Below are 25,013 nucleotides of genomic sequence, written 5' to 3' on the forward strand. Positions count from 1 at the left end.
CAGACAGCAACAGGTCTGGGGAAAAAGTTCCTGGGATAAAAGTTCCTAGGACAAATTGTTCCGGGTAATTTTGGTGGAAACCAGGCTTTTGGTGGCAAATCACATGATCTTTACTGTCTGCACTCCAATTTGCATGAACTCAAATGGCCCCATTGCCAACAGTCATTGACAATGAACGGATAACAGAATTCAAAAGGAGTCCACCGCTATGATGATGGCGTTTCCTCATAGTAACTGATAAGTAATCTCAACAATAAGAGAAAACTATGCGCTTACTGAACCACTTAGCACAAGTGAAAGGAGATGACCCAGTTAAACTAAAAGCTGACAATAAAAGTGAGCACAAAATAAATCAAAAGAATCTCATTGCTCATTAAGTGATTGATTAGGAGGAGGTTTAGACCCTCTGCTGACCAATTACCCTGAGTCCCTATCAAGTGTCCCCAAGAGAGAGGTCAACCCATCTGCAACATTTGCTCAGAATTGAATGACAATTAAAAATGACCCTGGTGTAGCGCCATCCGAGAAAAACATACAACTGCATTTACAATTCATTAATGACTACAAAAACTATATCAATAAAAAGAGTAGTAAAAGAAACCTTTTGAGACCAAAAGGAATACCATGTAATGCCACACAACCTCCTCATGTAAACAGTGTTACACACAGACAAGGGATGTGCCAGTTTAAGTCATCTGACCGAGATGGCTGCCTGCCAACCGATATTCCAGGGTGTGGCATGTCTGCGCACACAAAAAAACAGAGCAAAACAAGCCTCTATTGATGCTTTCATGGCATAGGATGTGGGGAAAACGGGGAGGGAGCACACAAACAAGGGGAGCATTCTGGACTTCCTCTTTCGGAGGCGGCCATATGTCCTTTTGCAGGCCTGTCGCCCATCAGAGACCTCGACAGTTCACGTGAACTTCGGACAGGCTAGAAGGAAGCAGGGAGGCTGAGTAAGATGGCGGACTAAGCTAGGCTGGACAGATGGGGCATGTGTGGCGTGGGAAGGGTTAAGTCTGAGGAGGCCCCATCTGCCGCCTCGTCTGTTGTGCAGGCTGGCTGCTGGCCCCTGCTCGGCTCCAGCAGAGAGAATGGACACAAAGTCGAACTGTGACTTCTTTCCATCTCTGAGCAGCTGATTACCCACAGATGCCCAGAATGTCCGGCCCCTTCTCAAGTTCTGAAACAAAACTCTAGGATTCCTTTGGAAAAAATATTTTTCAGCCTTTTTCATGAAACTCAATATATTTCCATATTTTTGTTTTCGCTCTAAATTGTATTTTTTTTTTTAAACTAGCTTGTAGATTCAGAATGTTAAATATGAAAGTAAATATCAAGATCAAAAATAATAAACATGTTTTCGCATAATGTTTTTCACTAAATTAAATCAGGAATAAAATGTAAACATGCATTATTTATATGCACCAATGTAACTAACTAATCCACAACCTTCATTTACATATATTTTTATCAAAACATTGTAATACATAAATATGTCTGCGGGGTTCTTTTGTGAACACTATCGATGAAGCAGATAAATAATTGAATTCATGTTTATAAATCAATTCATTTAAATGGATGAGATGCTCATTAACTAGTTAACCATTACCCAACAGTAAGAATTTGGACTGATTAATACTATCAGTTAAACGATTAAAAATAGGGATGCATCAATTTGAAAATTTTGGCCGATACAATAACCGATAATTCTTTATATTTGAAAGCCGATAAACAATATATTGGCCGATAAATCTAAATCCAATTTTTTATAAAATTTGAGAGCCTGATTATAAAAACAAAAGTTTTACCATTAAAGGCCATGTCCCAAGCACACAATTATAATGTTTTCATTATACTTTTATGTAGCCTATATGACAGACTTGTGCTGCACGTGTTGAACTTAACTGTATTTTACATTTTGAAGTGATTCCAATCATATTTCAAGCAACTCAAAACCATTATGCATTATTTATTGCCTTTAATATGTCCGCCAATTTTTCTTATCGGGCCGATAACGATAACATTAAAAACGAACATATCGGCTGATACTAATATGGTGGCCGATATATCATGCATCCCTGGTTAAAATAGTAATTTTTCAAGATATTTTAAAATGTTAGCTGCATGGTTAAAAAAAAAAAAAATTTGTTACACATAAAATTGCATTTTTTAAGAGGGAAAAAAACAGATGTCACATTTTAATATTACATTCAGAAATAAATGTAAAATACTGGTAAATAAAGTGAAATGTTTACAAACATTTTAAATACTATAAACATAGCTATAAGCTATTTTAGTTCCCCTCACTCCACAACAAATCCTTCCAATTTAACTGCATTCAGAACAGAACAACAATATAAGTAGAAAGCAAGTCAAAATGAAGTCATAATGAAACTGAAACAGAAACCGGCACTTGGCTCACGTAGTCTAACTCTCTCATTTGACACGAATCCAAATGTTTCCATATTCACAATGCATTTGGATGCTAAATTATTATTTATTATGTATACTAGGTTTTGGACTTCACTCGCGTTCTAATATCCACGTAAAACATTAAGTAAATTTTATTTATAGAGCACATTTAAATTCAGCTTACACTGACCAAAGTGCTGTACAAAACAATCAAAATACAATAAAATATAAAATGAAATAAAATAAAAATAACAAAGAAAACAATTACTAATCCATAATTCAATAATCAGGAAAGGCTAAGGAATAAAGATAGGTCTTGAGTCTAGATTTAAAAAGAAAAATAGAGGAAGCACTCTTAATGTCAGGTGGCAGCTCATTCCATAACTGTAGAGCAGCAACTGCAAAGGCTCTGTCACCTTTCGATTTTAGACGTGACCGTGGGACATGCAAGAGAGCTTTATTGGCAGATCTGAGGGACCTAGGAGCTGAGTTCAAATAAATAAGATCAGAGATATAGGATTGTGCTTGTCCATTAAGAGCTTTAAAAACAATCAGCAAAATTTTAAATTGAATTCTGAAAAAGACAGGAAGCCAGTGAAGAGAAGCTAAAATTGGAGTGATATGATCACTTTTTTTTTTTTGCACTAGTTAACAGTCTAGCTGCTGCATTCTGGACCATCTGCAAACATGCCAATGAAGATTGAAGAAGGCCAAGGTACAGCGAATTACAATAGTCCAGCCGTGATGTGATAATTGCATGAATAACTTTCTCCAAATCTTGAAAGGAAAGTGTTGATTTAAGTCTGGAAATGATTCTCAATTGATAGTAGCTGTTTTTAAAACTGAGCTAATTTGTTTTTCAAGACAAAGCTCAGAGTCAAAGATAACACCTAAATTAACCTTAATATGCGCAAAAATGTACTTTACATAGCACCACAGTGGGGCAGTGGTCACGCTGAATTGCACAGATTGTACTACGGACTATTTAAATTGAGCAGCGTAACTTTTTATATGTTTGGTTGACTACTTTATTTTGAAAATGAAGTTAGCGATGTTAGAACTTATATGTTGTGTGTGCGCGTGAGGCGCCGGCGTGATCGATCGCTTGAATGTTTTTCTTTCCTAACAGCAGAAACAAATGAAAATACTCCGTCATTTATAATCATACAGATAAGAGTAAGACATGATAGACATCTTTCAAAACCATAAAGTGTCTACTTTTATTTGTGTAAACTCACAATAAAAACAATATTCAACAAATCACTGAGCCATACTCAGTACAAGCACTGCAGTACACATTTCATTGCAGGAAAAGAAAAGCACAGAATGCCACAATTGCAATTCCAAAGATAAATTCCTCTCCACGAGTTCAGGCCCATTCTGTGCTGGGTTTGTCCATTCAGCTGGCAGGAATCGCAGCCAGACTCTGGGAGGGGACACACAAACATGGCTGCTGTCACTGCGAGCCCTGTGATATGAAGAACACCTGGATCCGGAGGAGCTCAAACCTTCCCTAGAGTCAAAACATAAGCGAGCACAGTTCTTTCAGCGAGACTCAAGTGAGGTTATGCACATGCACACAAACATGCCCACCTGCTTTAAGAATGCTCTCAGATAAGAGCGGCTTTAAAACATTCAACCGAACAATACAACTCCTCCTGTCTATAAAGAAAACTTTTCACTATACAGGAGACCAAACAAAAAGTAGATTAGATGAACAACAGGGTTTATTCAATAAACACTTCCTTGACTTCTAACCTTTTATCTGCTGCAGTAGTGGGGCACTGCAGATTGTGTGAACGATTTGCAGCAAACAAAGCATCCGGAAGTGATTCATTTTCAACAAAAGGACAGTGACTACTGACAATGCCACAAAGTTGAGCCAGTGATTACGATTAGTATTGCAGACCGAGAGCTCATGTGAGCCACCACAATACAGTTACTGTACGAACTAGTGTTGTCACAATACTGAAATTTCTAACTTCGATATAATACCTTGAAAAATATTGATATTAGATACCATTTTCAGTACCACGGGTGAAAAACTGCCATACAGATATTTTAATATTATCTAAATTTTTGCCCATCCATTGAAATTCTAGGCAATCAATATTTTCGGGGAATGGGGGAAAGGTGTTCCCCTCTTGCACCTTGCTTTTAAATCGCTAATTCAAAAGCTAAAGTAAAATGAGCACGGCCGCATGGGCATTCATAACTGTGTGGAACAGAGCAAGCATTTCAATTAATGGAATGAATGAGCTTCCATAGTAATGAACTGGATTTAAATGCAAAATATTGGTTATTGCCTTCTACATTTCGCTTGAAACCAAATCTTCCGCCATCGTCTTGTCAGTCAGCTCCTCACTCTCGTAATAAATGAAATCTGACTCCTGCTGCTGGTCTGTGCTGCGACTCTCGTTCGGCTCACATTGCACTGAGCAGTTTTTAATAGTGTCTGTTCTGATTTTTATTACTCAAAAAAAAAAAAAAAATAAAAAAAAAAAATAAAAAAATAAATCAAAACAGCGTTGGGGGGCGGTGACATGGCGGGCAAGTAATGTAACCGGTGTTGCGGCTGAACGCCGGTAACACCGTTAACACAGACTATCGCAGCAAGCCTAGTGGAAAATGAGTATTGGAACAGATGCGACAGTATTACTAGTAGGAACTCATAATACAAACCAACAGTACAGGTGATTTAAAAAGATTAATTATAAAACATTACACAAATATTAGGGCCCTATGAAATAAGTTTCATTTTTCCAAATTGTTTTTTTTTTTATTTGTTTTTTTTAATGCAAATTGTTGCATTTTAATAGTTTAATTACATTTTTATAGTCAAAAAGGAAGTCTAATCAGTTAAATTCATAAAATTAAATTCATTTTAATATTTTTATATGATATGATATAATTATGATAAAAACTTATCACATTATGTTGAGTATGTCCCAGGCTTAGGCTAACGCCAGTTAGTGAGAACCGTGCCACAGTTCTGACCATGAGCTTTGACAGAACGGAGGTGGAACTGATTAATACAACATTTGACAATATTTACACAACAGGACACTGGATATCTGAAGTAACAAGCAGCTTCTCTCACCCAATTTCTTGTTTTCACATGGAATTATCACAGTGAATAAAGGTCAGCACCTCTAATGAGAGAACAGAACAGCATGCGTGCACACTGAAGGGTTGTAAACAAGGACACTCCATCCCAAGAGTGATGTTGGCTTGAGACCAGATGAGGGACACTTGATAGGAAGGTCACTAAGCTCTGTGCTGGCAAAGCCAGGATGGGTTCGGTTCCCGGTACTGGGCTTTCATGTTACAAGCCTACTGAACACAGCTCTCAGCCCTTTCATAGGATTTCAGAGATTTGGACAAAATGTTAACAGCACTATTTCCTGAAACCAGAGCCTGTCTAACATAAACAATGAGAAAACAAGATCATTATGGTCAGATGCTGGCGAACAAGTTCTCATCTCTGGTCTGCCTCCACGGAGCAGCTCCCCAAAATAGGTGCATTGCAATTAAAGGGATAGTTTACCCAAAAATGAAAATGATCCCATGATTTACTCACCCTCAAGCCATTCTAGGTGTATATGACTATCTTCTTTCAGACGAACACAAGAGAGATATATTTAAAAAGATCCTGGAGCTTCCAAGCTTTATAATAGTAGTGAACAGGGGGATGCAATTTTGAAGCCCAAAAAGCACATCCATCCATCATAAAAATAATCCATACGCTCCAGGGGGTTAATAAAGGCCTTCTGAAGGGAAGCCATGTTTTTTTTGTAAGAAAAATATCCATATTTAAAACTTTATTAACTAGCTTCTGTAAGACGACCATATGCACACAGCGCAAGTCGATTTGGGCCAAATGAGAAACCTGTGATGCGAATCATGCGATGTATGACGTAGGATGTTGGAGTATCGTAAGCTTAGACGCCTCTCACGGTTCAAACAAATAGGGCTAGGAAACAAACTCAAGCTTCTCTTCTATCGAAACCCAACATTTCTCTTTAAAAATTCTCGTTTTAGAGTAATTTGGGACTTTGTTTTGCTCCATCCTCTGTGCTTCTGCGTTCGTCAGTACTTCATGTGTCAGGTCAGAGGTTACTCTTCCACCACAAATCAAAGCGTACAGTTGTCTGCCAGAAGCTAGTTATTATAGTTAATAAAGTTTGAAATATGGACGTTTTTCTTACAAAAACCCAGTGCTTCGATTCAGAAGGCCTTTATCAACCCCCTGGAACCCTTTTTTTTTTTTAAAATAATGAATGGATGCAATTTTGGGCTTCAAAAATCGCACCACCCATTCACTACTATTATAAATCTTGGAAGGGCCAGGATATATTAAAATCTTCAATTGTGTTCGTCAAAAGGAAGACAGTCAAATACATCTAGGATGGATTGAGGGTGAGTAAAGAATGGGATAATTTTCATTTTTTAGTAAACTATCCCTTTAAAGCTCTCAAATAAGGTGTAAGAATGAATTGCCAGCATTTAGGAAAAAAACAAACAAAAAAAAAAAACAACAAGATCTGAGTTGAGAACTGTTATGCTTCTTTCTTCATGAGAAACTTGAAGCACCCTGACGAGCAAGTTATTGCATTTTGATGAAAGATTACGCACATTTTTTTTTTTCCTTTGGAATAACATCCATGGATCGTACACAAAAATACCAGAACAGTGCATTGGGGCCTATTGTGATTGATTTTATGTTGACACCCATGTAGTCAGTCATACAGCTGTCAATCCCAAAAACATACTATGTGAACATAACTAAAGATCAGACAATGCAGTAAATCAGTTCTCTCAACATTTTAACAACACAGTCACCATGATTCAGCCAGTCAGAGGGTTATGGCATGTAGAGAGGGAGAAAGAAATACAAGGAAGCAGGGGGAAAACCAAAACGTCACTGAGGAATGAAAAGGAGGGGGTGTAGAGAGCAGGAGTGCATATATACAAGCTCAGATTTATGCTTGTTCTTTCTTCTTTTTCAGGAATTAATGGCTATACAATTCTGACAATTCAGATATGCAAGTCTTTATAAACATATAGTGAACATGTAACAACAGCTGACCCGAGAAACAGATTTTCTATGATAAATGGCGAATGGGAACGGTTTGTTTATCTGCTCTCTGCAAACACCACACGCACAAACTTAAAGCCTCTACACTACGGTCAGCTTTGTGCATTTCATACACTTCCTATATTAGCAAATGGACAGGGACTTCCTCCATTGTACTGTCACAGTAAAGATAAAACACATTACATGTACAAAGAATCCAATTACTGCTCACAGATTGAGTTGAAAGGGCGTCTATGGAAAACAATGCAACATCTCCGGCAGTTCTCCGTGTTCTTTAATCACCGTGCCGGAGACCCGTACAGCTGAACCAGCATGCTCAAATCAGGACTGCCCCGAGGCACCATGGGAGGGCTCTTTGGCTCAGATTAGAACATAAATCTCTAATTTGTTCCATTGGGTTTTGTAGTTCATTGGGCCTCTTGTCTGTCAAGTGGGCTTAGTGTTTATTTGATGCTGTGTAAATGCAGAGCACGGCATCACGGTCTGACGCTCAAGACCTAGGGAAAACACCTAAAAATTTTGTTTTCTTTTTAGGGCTGCACCACAAAAACAAGACGTCTCGTGGAGACACAACTATGAAGTCACAGAGTATCAATAAACCAGGTGTTTGCATGAAGAATGATGAAGGAGCATCTAGTTTTGATGTGTACCAAAATTAGACCAAGGACAAAAACACTGGCTCTTTGTGCACTGTGATTTGGCATACCAAAAATCACACCCTTCACTGTCTCACCACAGTACCTAGATGATTTGTTCCTTGTCTTAACTTTCTGAGAGCCACGAGACACCCATCATCATGAGTCTCAGAGATTTTATGTTCTCTCTCAGTGTGGGACAAACACTGGCTCTAGTCTTGGCAGCATATCCCTCTAGATACGAGCGTCTCTTCATTTACTAAATGGACACGACCGTTCCTTTGCCAAGAGAGAAAGGAGATGAATGATGAGACAAGTGAAGAGTTTAGAGCTGCACTTCCTTGCACATAAGTGCAACATGTAACCCGGAGGAAGAGGACCACACCCACAACCACAAACAACCTACAGCACTTCCTCTGAACTTGTGCTCTGAAATGTTCTCAGCGTGTCTGGTCTAAACAGAGTGCATTACAGCACTGAGCTGACTTGGAGAGACTGAATTAAATGAGCTGCAACGCAACCAATCAGAAACCAGAGCAACTGGCAGGACTGGCATTGACTGCCAGGAACTACAGTGCATTCCAAATCACGCTGAAAACAGCATGCCAAAAGGTACCCAGATGGTATACTATTTCCGGTGGATTTGTGCATCCATGCATGTTTTTTTTTGCATGCTAATACTGCTCAAAACACCCTTGTGCAACAGAAGAGGAGTTAAAAATGAAGGCAATGCATTCAGCTAGATGCAAATGCTTACGTGCAAACTGAAATGCAATGAACTCATTTTGAGATTCAAGTCCTCATACTACCACACTTTCAAAACTACATGGTATACTTAAAGGAGTCCTTGGTTATGATTTCACTTTTTTAACTGTAGTTAGTGTGTAATGTTGCTGTTTGAGCATAAACAACATCTGCAAAGTTCAATGTAAAGGGAGATATTTTCTTTTACAGAAATCGCTTTTTAAGGACTACAACAAATTGCTGGTAGAGACGACAATGAGCTTCTTCCCGGGTTGGTGACATAACTAACACTAAAATTTACATAAACCCAGCACCTGAGAACACGCAACAAAAGGGGGTGAGGCCATGTTGGGCTGCTTTAGAGAAGAGGAAGAGTTGTTGTTGTAGTAGTGTTGTTGTCATGCCGGACTGCTTCACAAACGAGGGTCAATTCAACGCTGGATTTGCACAAAAGATTAACATGACGGCACATGCTAATCGATGAGTTGAATCAACTCCACAGCAACTACAAATTTATCCACTAACCATTCAGAAACATCCAGTTTCATTCTAAAAGTTGTAACTTCTTCCTGAGTCTCTCCATCAGTGTCGACTCCGGTTTGAACAATGTAAGGCTGAACACCGTTACTGACAATCCTCATTTTGGCTGCGTGAGATTCTCCAGCTTTGTTGCTGTTAAGCAACCAAAGCACGAGCTGTTAAAGCTCCGCCCTCTTCTGGAAAGGGAGCCGGGAGTAGCAGCTCATTTGCATTTAAAGGGCCACACACAAAAATGGCGTGTTTTTGCTCACACCCAAATGGGGCAAATTTGACAAGCTACAATAAATGATCAGTGGGGTATTTTGAGCTGAAACTTCACAGGCACATTCTGGGGACACCAGAGATTTTCTTTTCTAGCCTAAAGGTACGGTCACATCAGTGCGACTGCATGTGACCAACTTGAAAATGAGCTAAATCTGCCTGAGGAGCTTTTTCGCCCTCACACGAAACTCCTATCTGAATTATATTTCACTCATGAACTTTTGCAGAGTAATGGTAAATGTAATCGCACCTTAAGTGTTACCTCATTTGTACAAACCCTGGCAATGTTGAAATGTGTTCTAAGCAAAACAAAGCCGCTTTCTCAACAGTGTGCGAACTGCAATCATAGAATACCCATCTTTCATGTGTCAATACAGCTTAGATTCAAATCAGCTTCGTCCTGCAACGCTTATGCAGTAAGACTTCTCATTTCTGCTCGGTGTTGACTCATTAGCACCAGAATGGACAAGCCCTAGACTCAACCACTAGAAAAGTGACACTGCATTGCTCAAGATGCAGAGAAGGCCCTATTTCTTCTGAGGAGTCCCAACCTCAAATCGTCTTTCACAGGAAGTGCCCGATTGCTGCTCTAATCTGTGTGCTCACATACGAGCATGATGCCATTGTGCACGTTAATGATGCATGTTTTCTGCTCTCTAACCACAAAGCTAAGCCTGTTCGAAGCACACAGACTCTTTCAATACCACATTAACATGTGGGCCACCAAGAGGGAAGGAGGAGGTGGAGTAACCTGGGAACAAAGCCTCTATAGTTGTCTCAAGCCTGGCTATGAGAGTTATGTAATTTGACTGACAAGGCTGCATTTCCCCACTGGAGTACCGCAGACTAATCTCGCTGAGGGACAGAGCTGCTCTGGAAACAGGCGAGGACAAGAAAAACGTGCTTGTAATGAGCAGAGGGCTCCCTAGCCAAACACTGCCCCTCTTGCAGTTAGCAGATAATGCTGCAAATTTGATCTGAGGTAGGTGGTGCACAGGGTTCAAGGGGAAATGGAGGTAGAGAGGGCTAAAGCAAGAGGCGGTGGATTTAGAGTGGTTAAAAATAAAATCTGATTCTGATTTACTGCTCTGGGTGCCTGGAAACCATGTGACTGGCATCACATGAGGAGAAGTGGAAGGGGTTTGGGGGGGGCGAGGAAAACAGGCACACACACAGAGTGCGCTGCCGGCATAATGAGCTTTGTGATCAGTCTCCTTGGTTTCTACTGACGGTAAGCAGATATGGTCTGATTTCAGAGGTAAACACCAGAAGATCTCTGAGCTCCAGAGCTCCACAGGGACAAAGAAAATGGAGGAAATTATCAGCGTTTCAGAGGGTAAAAACAGATCTTGACTGCTGTTTATATCACTCTGCCAGCCTGTATGCCAAGCAGTAACAACATCCACATCTGTAGCAGTATGATGCTATGTACAAAACTTCAAAAAATAGTTCACCCAAAAACTAAAATTTGTTCCAAAATCTGACTGTCTTTAGGTGGAACATAAAAGGAGATACGCAGAATATTTTTAAGCAATATGAAACCATCCGACAGAGATACACAAGATGTTATTCACTAATGCTCTTCCCACCCACTGCCGTTTTCGTATTCAGATATACCACTGGTTGCATCAATTTTGAAAGTGAGAGCTGTGGTGGAGGTGATCATCAGTAAATAAAGGAGAGTAACGATGTATCTATCAATAACTAACAATAAATATGATGCATCAATACAACACATTAGGCTTGTGACAGTGAGGAAATTTTCCCACCGGTTAACGTGCGACAACACCGGTTATACTGGTATCACAGGGATGGGGGGAGGGGGTGTTAATTCGAAAGTAAAAGTAAAATGCGCAAGGCTGCACGGATATTCAAAACGTTGCGGAGCAGAGCAAGCATTTTAAATTAATTAATTAATTAATTAGTTGAGCTTCCATAGGAATTAACTGAAAACACTCCGTGCCAGTAGACATGCATGCGCATTTTACTTTCACTTTCAAATTAGCGGCAATTCATGGGGTTTGAATGGTGGGTTCATTGTTATTCTTAATGAAAAACACAACAACTAATCCTTTGCAGGTTCCCTATTAACACTGGGTTTAAATCCAAAATACAACAAAAATCCAAAATTCTTCTGCCATTGTCTTGTCAGTCAGCTCCTCTCGTGACGTATGAAATCCGTCTCCTGCTGCTGATCTGTGCTGCGACTCTCGTTTGGCTTATGCTGCATTGAGCAGACACAGGTTTTAAATGTAGTGTGTTTTCTAACTGAACTAAATTATTTTTATTACTATAAAATGATGGTGGGGGCGGTGCCGCGGTGGGCAAGTGACGTATCCGGTGTTGTGTCTGAACACCAGTAACACCATCAACACCAACTATAGCAGCAAGCCTACATGATGTACAAAAATAAAAAATAAAAATTGATAAATATTTTAAGATGCACCTTTATTTTGGCAGTCATGTTAGCCACACCTGCATGCAACGACTATCGACCGTCCTACAAATTTCCATTGAAGCGTGCATTATCTTTTAAAGTGTACAAACACGAGACACCAACCTAGCAGCTGTGTCAATCATCAATGGTGGCCAAAAAACAAACACAGACAACATATTCTCTCCTGTCTGACTCAAGTCATTTGAAGCACTGAAGACAAAGACTTTTCTTGGCTGTTGTCATTGCTGATCTCATTGCGCAAGCCAATGATGATTGATTTATTGTGCGATTATATCCAATTTACACCCATAGTAGTCAATTACTAAAATATAAACAAAGTTTTATAATACTGTCTCAAGGGTGGAATATAGCACACAGGGTCATATGGACAACTTTATGGTGCTTATCTGTCATATTTGGCACTTGACAGCATTTGTCCCAGTTAATTGTTCATTTACTAATTTTGTTTTCCTGGTTTGAATGGTGAGTAAGTGAGGACAGCATTGTAATTTTTAATTTTTAACTTCTTTTAAGCATTTCCTAGAACACAACACCATATTGCCTGTGCTACAGGGGTCTTCTAGCTTTCATGAGGGAAAGACGATCTCTCTACAGACTCATAGGCTGCCACTGCTTACTGATGAAGAATCATGGTCACATGAGCTGTGTGCCAGAGAGGGAAGCAGTGACCCATTTTCACAACAGCCTCTACACACATATATACACAGAGGAGGCAAAATCCACACTCAAAAACAAAAACCCTTAACAAAAGCGGTGGCAGGCAGGGCCCAGGCATGCAATAAGCCCTGCTCTTAATGCACACATTCCAGAGCTGAGCCATCCACCTGCCTGTTGGTACTAGCAGGGGCGCCAACAAACTCTGCGGCATCACATTCACAAATAAAAGCTGCATGTTCAAACATATACACTGTTTAATGAAAGGGAAAACCATAAGTTCAAAGTTCCTAGTCACTATTCCCAAACTAGCTACAATATCTCAAGAAGGTAATTCAGAATAAACATCCCAATGCAGCCAGAGTCACTGACATTGACACAGAGACTTATGTTTACTCATAACCAAGTGTTGCACCAAAAACAAGGAACTAACCAATAACAGTCAAACAGTCATTACTAGCCGCAACAGAAAGGAGGATGGGATTTACCGATTCCATGGCCGTCTTCAGATGGGAAAGGTTAAAATCCAGCTAAAAATGCTGAAGATGTGGCTGTGAAGTCCAAGGAATCCTGCAAAAGCAAAATGAAAAACAGATTAGTCTCCTGAATACTGATGTTTCATTTTCCTAACATGAAATGTACTGTACTGTAAATCATTGTACTGTATTCCTTTATTCCAGAATTCAGAACATGAAAAGCCAGATCATGCCAGGCACAGACCAGGAAACACCCTTGTGTTTTGGGGTCAGATGTCCAGCAGCTTTTATGGGGAATTGGTTTATCATTGGTGTGCTGGGACACGATGGACACATTTCTACATTGCTGTCACCCAATCCCACAAGCTCCTTTTGCAACAGTTTCAACAGCTGCAACAAGACTGGTATTCAAGGCTTGACAGCAATGTCTACTGTACCATTACCAGTCAGCTGTATCCTATAACTGACTGGAGAGATTAATGAGACAAACTCTAAAGCTCAGCCTAAATAAAAGCCCCTTTTTGAGAATTTAAAAGTGACGCACAAACTATAGTTGACCTTATCGGTATTTGTGGCGTTTCTTTTACTAATAATTATCATATTGGTCTGATTTAATCCAGAAGTTTGCACCACGCTGGTTCCCCTCAACAAAAACCCAATAGGATTTTTTGATTGGCTTTTGGATTATTGCAGAAAACTAGTTCTGTGGGACCAACAAAAGATTCTTGTTCATCATTAATCTTCACAAATGAACAACTTTTGTGAATTTTGATGTCTAAACACAATTGGCAGAAGTAAAAAGCTAAATGTAGGCTATGAACAAACTGCACCATGGTTTGCATGACTTTAACGTCACCTTTACTATGATTCTGACAACTCAACTCAAAGGTCTGAAAACAAAAAAAATCTTGAGCTTGTAAATAACCACAGACCTTATTTCAGACGTTTAACAAAAAAACCACTGACTTCCATGCAAAAATACCAAGTTAGATCACTTAGAAAAACAGCACACTAGCTCTCAACAATCCACACAATTAGAGGTATCAGTCATGTCTGTCTGTAGCACAAACAATTGTGGAACAAGTTAGCCTATCATCTAATGCAAAATATACAAAAATTGATCAGCTGACTATAATAGAGCCAGGACCTTAAAGGATTAGTCCATTTTCAAATAAAAATGTCCTGATAATTTACTCACCCCCATGTCATTCAAGATGTACATGTCCTTCTTTCTTCAGTCAAAAAGAAATTAAGGTTTTTGATGAAAACATTCCAGGATTATTCTCCTCATAGTGGACTTCAATTGGCCTCAAACGGTTGAAGGTCGAAATTAGTTATATTTGTTATATACTTGCACTAGCATATTGTATATGACAATTTAGTTCAAACTTTGACCTGTGGAGGGCAGTAATACACTTAGCAGCATCTACACTGCTGGAATTCTAATAGAGAAGAAGAAGAGAGCTAGTTCAAGACGAGCGTCTATGGTTAAAACATAAATTTTTTTTTTTTAGAAAATGACAGATCGTTTCGCTAGATAAGACCCTTATTCCTCGTCTGGTATCATTTTAAGCCCTTTGAAGCTGCACTGAAACTAATTTTGACCTTTAACCGTTTGGGGCCAATTGAAGTCCACTACATGGAGAATAATCCTGGAATGTTTTCATCAAAAACCTTAATTTCTTTTCGACTGAAGAAAGAAGGACAAGGACATCTTGGATGACATGGGGGTGAGTAAATTATCAGGAAATTTCTATTTGAAAGTGGACTAATCCTTTAACACTAAGGATTTTTTGGTTGAGCCAGTGGTTCAAATGTTTACTTGCCCTGCTAACATTTTCACTGGTCCCACAAAAAAAAAGTAATAAATAAATAAAATAGCCTGTGTCATCGTCTTTGTGGTTTTTGACTCGTAACCTTAATAAAGAAGGTTGTGACACCAAAAACTAACCTAACTCATATAAATTTCAAATATTGTTAAAGACAAGTGAACCATAATCAAATAATCAAATTATGAACAATAGCAGAAATACAATACAACAAACATGCAAATGAAAAACACTGCTTTTCACGTTTTTCAGGTAAGTCTAACAGTAATTTTCAGGTAGAGAAAGTTTAAAATAGCACTTAGTAAAATAAAATAGTTATCCAGTCAAGAGCAGTGAGTGATTTTTTCGTTGTCTTTTGTTGTTTAACATTAAAACAGACAGAAGCAGGTTTATTAGGCTGCTGTCACTTTAAGAGCTGCACGGATCCAATATACTGTTACACATGCACTTTATTTCTCAACTGTTTATGTTCACTTAACATGAGTACGTTTACTAGATACTTGCCGAGACCAACATTTTTTGTACTTAATTTTGTGTGAATGTCCGTTCAAGTGCATGATGATGTGAAAGAGCTCAATTCAGCATTTGCACACTGTTTGAAAAGTGGCTTTCTGGGTGCGCACTTTGGATGTGCGCGCACAAAATGTCTCACACTATTGAATTGAGTTTTCATTCATGTCTTGAATATTTAAATGAGCGAGGTTTAAAAACATGTGCAAATGATAAACTTTCTTGAAGCAGCACTGGGTTGATCGGACAAGTGACAGTTGCATCAACTGTCTTGAGCGACTTTTACGGGATAGTCCTTGTTTTCGAGCCCTGGGGGGGGGGGGAGAACCTCATCTAGTCACTATAAGTACAGGAGAGACCACATTAAGGGCAGTCCTCACTCAGATGGGATGTCTGGGAGGATCAGAACCCTGAGGATTCTCCCAGCAGGAATGTGCCAGATTGGATTAATCCTGAATGGAGAGAACTCCTATTTAATGGGGCTTCAAAACCAGACTGTAATCTTACCAAGAAAATCCCCTGAATACAGAGAACAGAAGTAGCTTGGGCCGCCTACTCAAACACACATCAACTGGCCGTGGTTAAGCCCACCATCAAGAACAAATCATTTAGTAAAAACAAGATATTTAAATGTCACTCAAGCTAAAGTGTTCATCAAAACCAGTTTGAGAACAGGTGGAACAGCAGTTCTTCATTTTAAGCTTCCTAGACCAGTTTACTGTGCTCACTAGACGGTGATGGTGTCTCTCGATCTCTCCTGTCCTGCTCAGAGTCATGCTCTGTTGACCCTAAAAGGAAAATCTAGGCCTAAGGAGAGCTTTTAAAGCCCTTTAAATCAACAGTCAAATGGGCTGTTTATTTGTGCAAACGAAAGAGGATGATTTCACAATTCTTTCACAAAGGAAAGAAACGTTACTGCAGAGGACGGACTTGCCAAGCTTGCCACATCCTGACCATTAGGCTATGAACACTACCAAAAAACAGGCAAAACAAGAAGACCCTGTTAAAATCAATTGGTTTAACACATACACAAAACAACCTAAGCTTAAAAATATGCTGAAGCCCAACCAAGCATGGTCAACATTATTATCAGGAAAAAAAGACAGAACAGTGTCTAATTTAAAGGCAACATGAAATTAAAAATGAACCCTACACTTTAATGGTCACTCTTGAACGATTCATATGTGAATTATTCCAAAGATGTTCACAATCAATCATTAAAATAAAGATTTTTTTTTTTTCCTTTTAAATCAGGGTGAATTGGAAGTTGTGGCTGGTGATATTTTACAATCTAGTCCTTTCTTGATGAGTAAAATCAAGTCCACATTAAAAAGATATTGATATTATTCTGAAAAACTAACAGCATTTTGCCTTCAGATCTTTAAGCAGTGTTTAATGAACATTTTATTTTCATTTTCCCTGAAGTCCACTTACAATGTTTACAAAAACTTTCATAATTTGGCTTTTTTAAAAGGCTCAGGCCCTTAGAGTAACACTGAACGCTACTTGCTGCTGGGCTTTTCAGACCCTCCTCACTTATGAAATGAGAAACAGCATTTTGCTCCATTTATTCACAAGCTGCTGGTTTGAAGTCGAGTCAAATATAGTTTGTGCTGCTGCCCCATCCTTCAGTAACAGCTTCTTTGCAAAGCCTGAATTACTCTGCAATTACAAGTTCATAAAACACACTGAAATATGGCACAAAAAAAAAGCTACCTTAGTAAAAATAAAACTTCATCCATTTGCTTGTAACATTGGGATATGTAGAATGGCAGGCACCACATATCCAAGAACCAACACAAGACTGGGGGACCCAGTCTTGCGGCTTTACATCAATGAATCATTTTGGACTGGGCCCAGTTTGGAGTTACATTAAGTTTCATAACATATTGTTGGATTATTTCAAAATCAAGGTAAATTTGACTCAAGAAACATGGAAAGAATCCAGCACCTTCATTCAAACAACAATTAATAACCCAATAAGAAACTCTGCGAAACAAACTTACCAACAATAGTACTAACAGTAGGCTTATGCTCTAATCAGAGAGGGGAAATCTACTGCATTACAAATAAATTGCAGAGAACACCTCAATTCAATAAAGACAGGTTCAGATGATATTCCCAAGCATCACTTCTTAGCCCATGCCAATACACTTTAACAGTTCCTGCAAAAAACAACCTCAATCTTGTTCCATAGGGAAAAAAAACTCTTGAATCAGCTTCAGAAAACTGAAACATGTAAAGAGGAAGGCACTGTCCAAATACTTTAAACCTGGCCAATATTTATTCACATCACCTAGACCATCACAACTGAGGGCAGACCTTACATAACATGTACAGTGACCAAATATCATGATATATAGTTTTTCCAGTATATTACTTCCCAACAATGTTCACTCTAGATTCATTATTGTTATATAATACATTAAATATTATTACAATAAAAGAACTAGAAGCTAAAGTTTGTAAACAAACTTTGATGTTGGCTTGAGAAAGCCTAAATAGGCAACATGAGTCAAAAGAGCCAAAGCACATGTCTGTTCAGTGTTCTGGATGGACCCACTACAAAATAAATAATTACATAAATATTAAAAATTCTCTTGTATTTATGGCTGTAACAAACAATTATTTTGATGATCAATTAATCGAATGATTTTTTTTTCCGATTAATGTATTGATTATTTTTGGCCGCACTTTATATTAGGTGTCTAAGTACTATGTGCTAACATTTAAATTAATCATTTAATTTGTTTATATTTACATTGTTTATATTTTTAAAAAAAATACCTGCATGAAATAATAATATATTCATGTTGTAGAACAATATGTTGGCTTTCTCAAGGTCAACAAATTACATGAGATGTTTTCACAATACATATTGTTTCAAAACGGCTTTACAGAAAATGCTTCTTTAAATGTTACAATTTAGGAAGTATTGTTATCAACCAGATATGAGTGTGTCAAAGTACACGTGCCAATAATATACAGATAATACATGTGGTTAGTTAACATCATTTATTCAGTTAAGCAGACTGAAATATGACCCAGGCACGTGACATTCACCCGCATAGAGTGAAAAAATGTGATAGAAACCACAGTTAAATCTGAGGTGGTCTAGTCCATTGGTAGATCTGATGGTAATGGCTGCCAGAAGGCCTCAAAGCACACATCTGAACAGATAAACACATGAAAACATGCCTGCCAACATGCTCGACAGCAATCAAACTCAAGATCGCCAAAACCATTCCCACATGCTATGGAGTCAGCAACTCTACAGAGAACGCATTTCCTGCGCTCAAAGCCGCAATGCATGCTTGATGTGCTCTGGAGATGAAATGTCCTCTGAGAAAAGGACGAAAATCGTCCCCACATCACGATACATTTAAAGCTTGTCAACCGCAAGCATCATCAACTGAACTTACTAGGTAAGAAGGGAGCGGTTTTATTTGTGCCACTGCTTGAACAGCTGCATGGCTGAATGGGAATAAAGGTTGTTTTGGTCCAGGTTGTTGTGGGTCCGTGGCTTTTGTGAGCACGTAGACCTATATGGGGCAATGGGCATTGTGGGATTAAGGAGGAGACGAGTGCTTTAATGCAAGCCTGAGGGCACAGCCATCCTTTATCCCACCTCTCTTCTGTTTGAGGCCCGTTCTCTCTGTGCTGTTCCCCAGGGCATCGGATTACAGGAAGCGCCATTATTTCCACAATTCAGTCAGCTCCATTTATGTGGGAAATCAGGCCGCGGGAGCTCCCTTCCCCCGCCCTACGCCACAAAGTGCCTCTCTTGTCAGATAACACTGCCTCTCTTATCTCACTACATGTCTGACTGCGGCCATGATGCCCTGTCTGAATACTGAAGACAAAGCAGAACGCACACATAACCGCTGGGGACCTGTGGACAGTAGTGGACACAGTGAAGATATGAAAAGACACAAGCAGGCTTTGCACACCTTGCTTTTTCAGGGAAACCGGGAGCTGAAGATGTGCACGAGGTAGGGGTGTGACGATACACTTCAATCACGAAATGAGAAGACACGCAAAATTGGGTTCACGAGAATGAGACGATATTTTTAGAAATGTAAGTTTGAAAGTAACAAAATGCAAAACAAAGCAGGTACATTTTGACATTTTAAATCTAGTTCTAACGATTAATCGGCAATCGGTATTTGATGATCAATCAAGTAATCGGCGACCATTTGATGATTAATCGAACAAACAGTCGATTATTTGATTAATCGAGTAAACAGAATTCTTTTTGTGGTAATAAAAAGAGACCTAAGTGAACAATAGCCTTTGAGATGCATATATAATAACAATGAGGCAATAATAATTGGTTCAAATGAAGTATCAAAAGCAAGTAATCATATGGTTTTGTTGAACAACACTGTTAAAATACATAATGTAATATACATGATCTAAACAATCAAGTTGTGAATATTATCTTTTATAACAAATGCCTGCAGAGGGCACCAATGGCCTGGTGATTGTTACACATTACAGCAGATCAAATCCTTGTTTAATATTAGTCAACACATTTAATTCAAATATCCACTCAACCTTTAATATTTGACCACTTCTTTACGATAGAAATGCTACAGCCACTGTAATTTATTGAACAAGAACATGCGGACATCAAAAATGCAAGTCGCGATATACAACAATCCGCGTATTTAGAAACATTTTGATGTATTTTCCTGTGTTGCCTGTAAGTTTATAAATGATTTCCAAATCTGGAGAAATGGAGCATGTTGCGTTCCCAGACGGTTATAAGCAATTCAAACTCACAGCATATGCAGAGTTTGTTAACCGAGAATATTTATTTAATTATCATATGCAGTAAAAGACAGATCAACATAATGCAAGCACTTTAAAGGTTTTGCCACAAACAACTCTGTCACGCTGATATCGCGAGACAGCTTTTCACCTCGACGAGATATCTTGTCACGTTTTAATATCGCGAGATCTCGTCACACCCCTAGCATGAGGCTTCTCTGGTGTCTCTCATCTGTGTTTGAAAGCCGACATGGTTCACAACGATGAAAGCAAAGTCTGGCATCAAGTATCAGCGACAGCAGTTTACTGTAATATCTTAGCAAGTCAAATTAAATTCAGCCATCCTATCTGTCCCATGCACCGTAGAGGAACCTGACACTATCTCCTCTGCAGCAGAGGAGGAGCCAGAGACTGTGAAAAGCCATGTAATAAAGTTGCAAAAGCTGATCTCTGCTCCTCCTCAATGACATCTACATTATTGATCAGGTTGGCTTCAGTAGGAACCACTCCATCTCCCATCCACGGGCACAGAACCACTAGGTATACCACTATAGACACCGTCCCACCACAATACTTGCTTCACTTCTATTGAGTTGTTGTGACTCAGCTTGAGGCAGCTGCATTTGAATACTCATGTGACTGTATGCACAGAGAATCTAATTCGATTTTTGTTCAAAATGACCACTTTGGAAAGATATTAATGTAAACAGTTAGTTTGTTTGAACTGAATGCAAGGTGTGAAAGACGTTCGGGACAGTTGACGGAATTGTCACTGTTCTTAACTGAATAGTGAATAATATCAAAATATCTCATGTGTCATGTGAGATTTGGATCATATCCCTAGGTTACATGTGTTTAGATTTCTGTTACATTACTGGTTGTTGTGAATACACTTGCGGGAATGAGGCTGTTATTTAATGTTTTTGGATTGTTCTGCTGGCGAAATACTGCAAAATCTCTTTCCAAGAAATTTCAGCCATGTTGTGTCACGTGACCTACCAGAGTCAGTTGCATCGCTGCTATTCATAAATCCTTTACCGTGGCCTCATGGGATAGTAAAGTGTCCATCGAATGCGCACTTCAGAAAGTTGCCAGTGTCATGGGAAATCTAGTCCCCCCCCAGGAATCAGGGTCTCCTTTAGGACCCAGAAGGTAATGCCTGATCAAAAGTTGTTATCATGATGTCTTGACTAAATATAACCTATTTCACTACTGTATGATGTTTATTACATTAAGTACGCAAACAACATGCTTAAAATATAAAATGAATGCCTATGTATTGCATAATAAAACAAACTGGAAACACAACCATACCTAAAAATGTATTTTTATAAGGATTGTTGCAACATACTATGTTCTGTAAAAGTAATTTCATATTAATTTTACACAGTAATAGCAATGTGGTATAGTATATAATATTACTATTCTACATTTTTAATAAATTAATTGTCATGCTAAGTACACATGCAATTGGAACTATATTGGAAGCAAAATACTACCCATTAAAAGTCAGTTGAATCAATGAGATTACTCTGGGTCCTAAAGGAGACCTGATTTCTGGGGGGACTTGATTTCTCACCACACCGGAAATAGCAGGTCATTACGCCTATTGTTTTTCGAATACTATGAATTCGGACATACTACTCCGTTGGCGAACTTTTTTGCATACTATATAGAAGTATTCTATTTCGGATGCAGTGAATGTTTCTAAAGTCTTTGAAGCAGCTGTTGTATGGTCAAAAATGACAAAAAAAAAAAAAAGAAAAAAAAGAAAATCCTTTTCTTTTCCACCACCCATTAGAAACCACTTGCCCAATCTAGAAAAATCCTTAATATTGAGCCCAGGAAAACAATGTAAATATGCTGAACCTGTGAATTTGACCCTGCAGTGTAAATGTAGTAAAAAATATATATATATTGAAATTGGTAGAGTTTCACTGGTATCTAGTCTACTACAGAAATGTATCGCCAGCCAAATAAACATGAATAGCTGCACACAAACACAGGTGATTTAGTGTGGAGTAAGACAGATATGGTTTTTGATATGGTCAAGCTCAGCAAGAGGGGGGATGGGGACGGCCCAACATGAGCAGATTAGTCCATCTGGCATAAACATACAGCTCAGCCCTGATACAGCCTACACTGCTGCAAACGTGCCAATCTATGAGAAGAGAAATCACAAAACTGAAGAGGCAAAGAATCAGTGATAATGATCCATGAAGAGTGTATGGATAAAACATGAAATGCGCGATATGACAAAACTGCAGAAGAGGCGGCTCAGTGAATTGAGAATCTGCACCATTCCTGACACAGTTTCCAGCGTTTCTACAGCACAGGCATGCTCGGCTCAAACACTCTCCTGTTGTCAAGGCAACTGTTTCTCTGGACTAGAGGAAAAAACTCCCACATTCCTAGAAATGTAAACCTAACAAGAATAATCTTGTGAATTATCTTCAATGCGTTTCTTTAGTATAAAAACTGCATTCTTTAACTGACTACTTATGTAACATTGATGTAATAGTCAAGCATTTATGAAATGCAAGCTCAAACAGCCAATAATGATCCTAGTTCCGGCTCTCATTAACTGTCACCATGGCAATTGTACACAAAGACTGTACATTCTTCCAGTGCAGAGGAAATTCAAGGTCTGAACGCTAGATTGTCATGTGTCCGCAGGTTTATTACTCTATTCATTCTACTGCAGTAGTCTAGAGAGAAGTGGTACAAAGTAATGAACAAGGCAGAGCTCATGTCGTCAAGGAATGCATCTAATAACACAGCTGTGTTACAATTAAGCGAGGCAATGTCATGAGATACATTTTATGTATACAAAACATTGTGGTCATGTAAGGCAACCACCAGCTACTTTCCAGAATCAAGTTCAGCAATTCTAACTTTGATAAGGCACAAAAATATTGAAATGACATCACAAAGATTGTAATTATGATGTTTTAAAACATAAGCCACTCAAGGCTCATTTAAATATTAATGCACAATATCTAGAACTGTGGAGCAGGATTTCAGAAAAATAAAATTCAAAGATGTGTGAAAAATAAATGTACCATTATGAGATATATATATATCTCATAATAAGTATATATATGGTACATAAAGTATCTTATATTTCGATAAGATACTTTGAAAAATATCGATATTTGATACCATGGGGAAAACTGCCACATATTCTGAGATTTTTATTGTCTAAATTTTTTTGATAATTTGGGTAATTTTGTTGCAATAGCTTACACACAGCACAGGGAGGCTTTATTTGAAACTCTGAACTAAATTTACAAAAAAGAAAAGTAAAAAGTAAAAAGTCAGTGATAAAATAAGAACAAATAAACTGCAAACGATAGCACAAACACAATAGAATAGAGACAAATTAAACAGCTAAGTTTTTCAGGAGGGTTTGAAAAACACTGGATATGTAAAAACACAGGAGAGTCTTTAAAATTTACAGATTAATGCTTATGATTAAAGTTACAAAAGTTATTCAGTCAAGAGCAGCAAGTGATTTTCTCTTTGTCTTTTGCAGCAAGTCTATTAGGCTGCTGTCACTTTAAGAGCTGCACGGATCTAAATATACTGTTACTCAACATGCATTTCTTTCTCTAAAACTGACTGTTTACCGGAATACTTGCCAAGATGGGCATTTTGACAACTATGTGAGTATGAGACCGTTTAAGGGCAATAAGCCATGAAAAACAACTCAATTTGGTACTCACGAGCTGTTTGAGAGACGGCTTTATGTGCGCCCTACTTAGATCAGTGTTGCACGTGCTTTTGGTGAACGCAAAACCTGCGGGAATGAGTAAAATAATTAGCAATACTATTCAACCGCAGCTAATGAGATGAACGAGTGAAAGGAGGTGGGTGTGTGCCAATTCGACGTTGGAGAGAAGATAGAGCGAGAACGAGCAGCTGGTATCGGTGTATCGATACTGCATTTGAACCATTTCAGATATTTCAGTATCGATACGCATCTGACAACGCTACTGGATCCTATCACTTGCTGGGCATTTTAGCCTTCACGATACACAATACGATCGCAAAATCCTTTAGCCATGACAAAATTCACAAGATCACAGCCTCTCATATCACTCTGCTTTAACCAAACACTGTAAAGCACATATCTGCCATTACAGGTCATCATACGTTAGAATTTCTCAAAGAAGATTTTCAAATACTGGCCAAAGTGCTCACTAGGAGTTGACTCTTAAACAACGCTGCCTCTGCAAAGCACTCGACTCAATTCATGCATGTTACATAAGCAACAGATGCAAGGATGCTTGTTCGGAACAATAACTGAAACAGCTAAGAAATCCCTGAAACCTTTCTGCTTCCAAAAAAATGCAAAGAGACGAAGGAGATCTGAAGGCGTGAGCACACACATTATGTTAAATAGCAGAGAGTGGGCTGGGGTTTGTGAAATTCCCCAGACTCTGAAGCTCCGGTCTAATACACTTAAGATTCAGGGACGAATGGAACTGCAGAGGCATCGAGTGGTGCAACAACACGGGCATAGCATGCAGACCAGCCAACCAGTGACCAAAAAAAGATAGTAACAGTGTCAGCATAGCCAGAGAGTAATGCTCGACAGACATTAGGTCAAAAGTA

General features: G+C 38.7%; 1 protein-coding gene across 5 annotated transcripts in view; it reads right to left on the reverse strand.

Annotated features, from left to right (window-relative positions):
- Positions 1-25,013, reverse strand: part of ankrd11 (ankyrin repeat domain 11) — a 120,545-nt gene that overhangs the window by 73,949 nt on the left and 21,583 nt on the right. For all 5 annotated transcript variants that reach the window (XM_051901051.1, XM_051901049.1, XM_051901050.1 and 2 more), the window contains one exon: positions 13,297-13,378. The gene's annotated coding sequence lies outside the window, so the exon portion shown is untranslated. The remainder of the gene's footprint in view (positions 1-13,296; positions 13,379-25,013) is intronic.

The sequence above is a fragment of the Ctenopharyngodon idella genome, chromosome 7 (genome assembly GCF_019924925.1).
Source record: "Ctenopharyngodon idella isolate HZGC_01 chromosome 7, HZGC01, whole genome shotgun sequence".
NCBI lineage: Eukaryota > Metazoa > Chordata > Actinopteri > Cypriniformes > Xenocyprididae > Ctenopharyngodon > Ctenopharyngodon idella.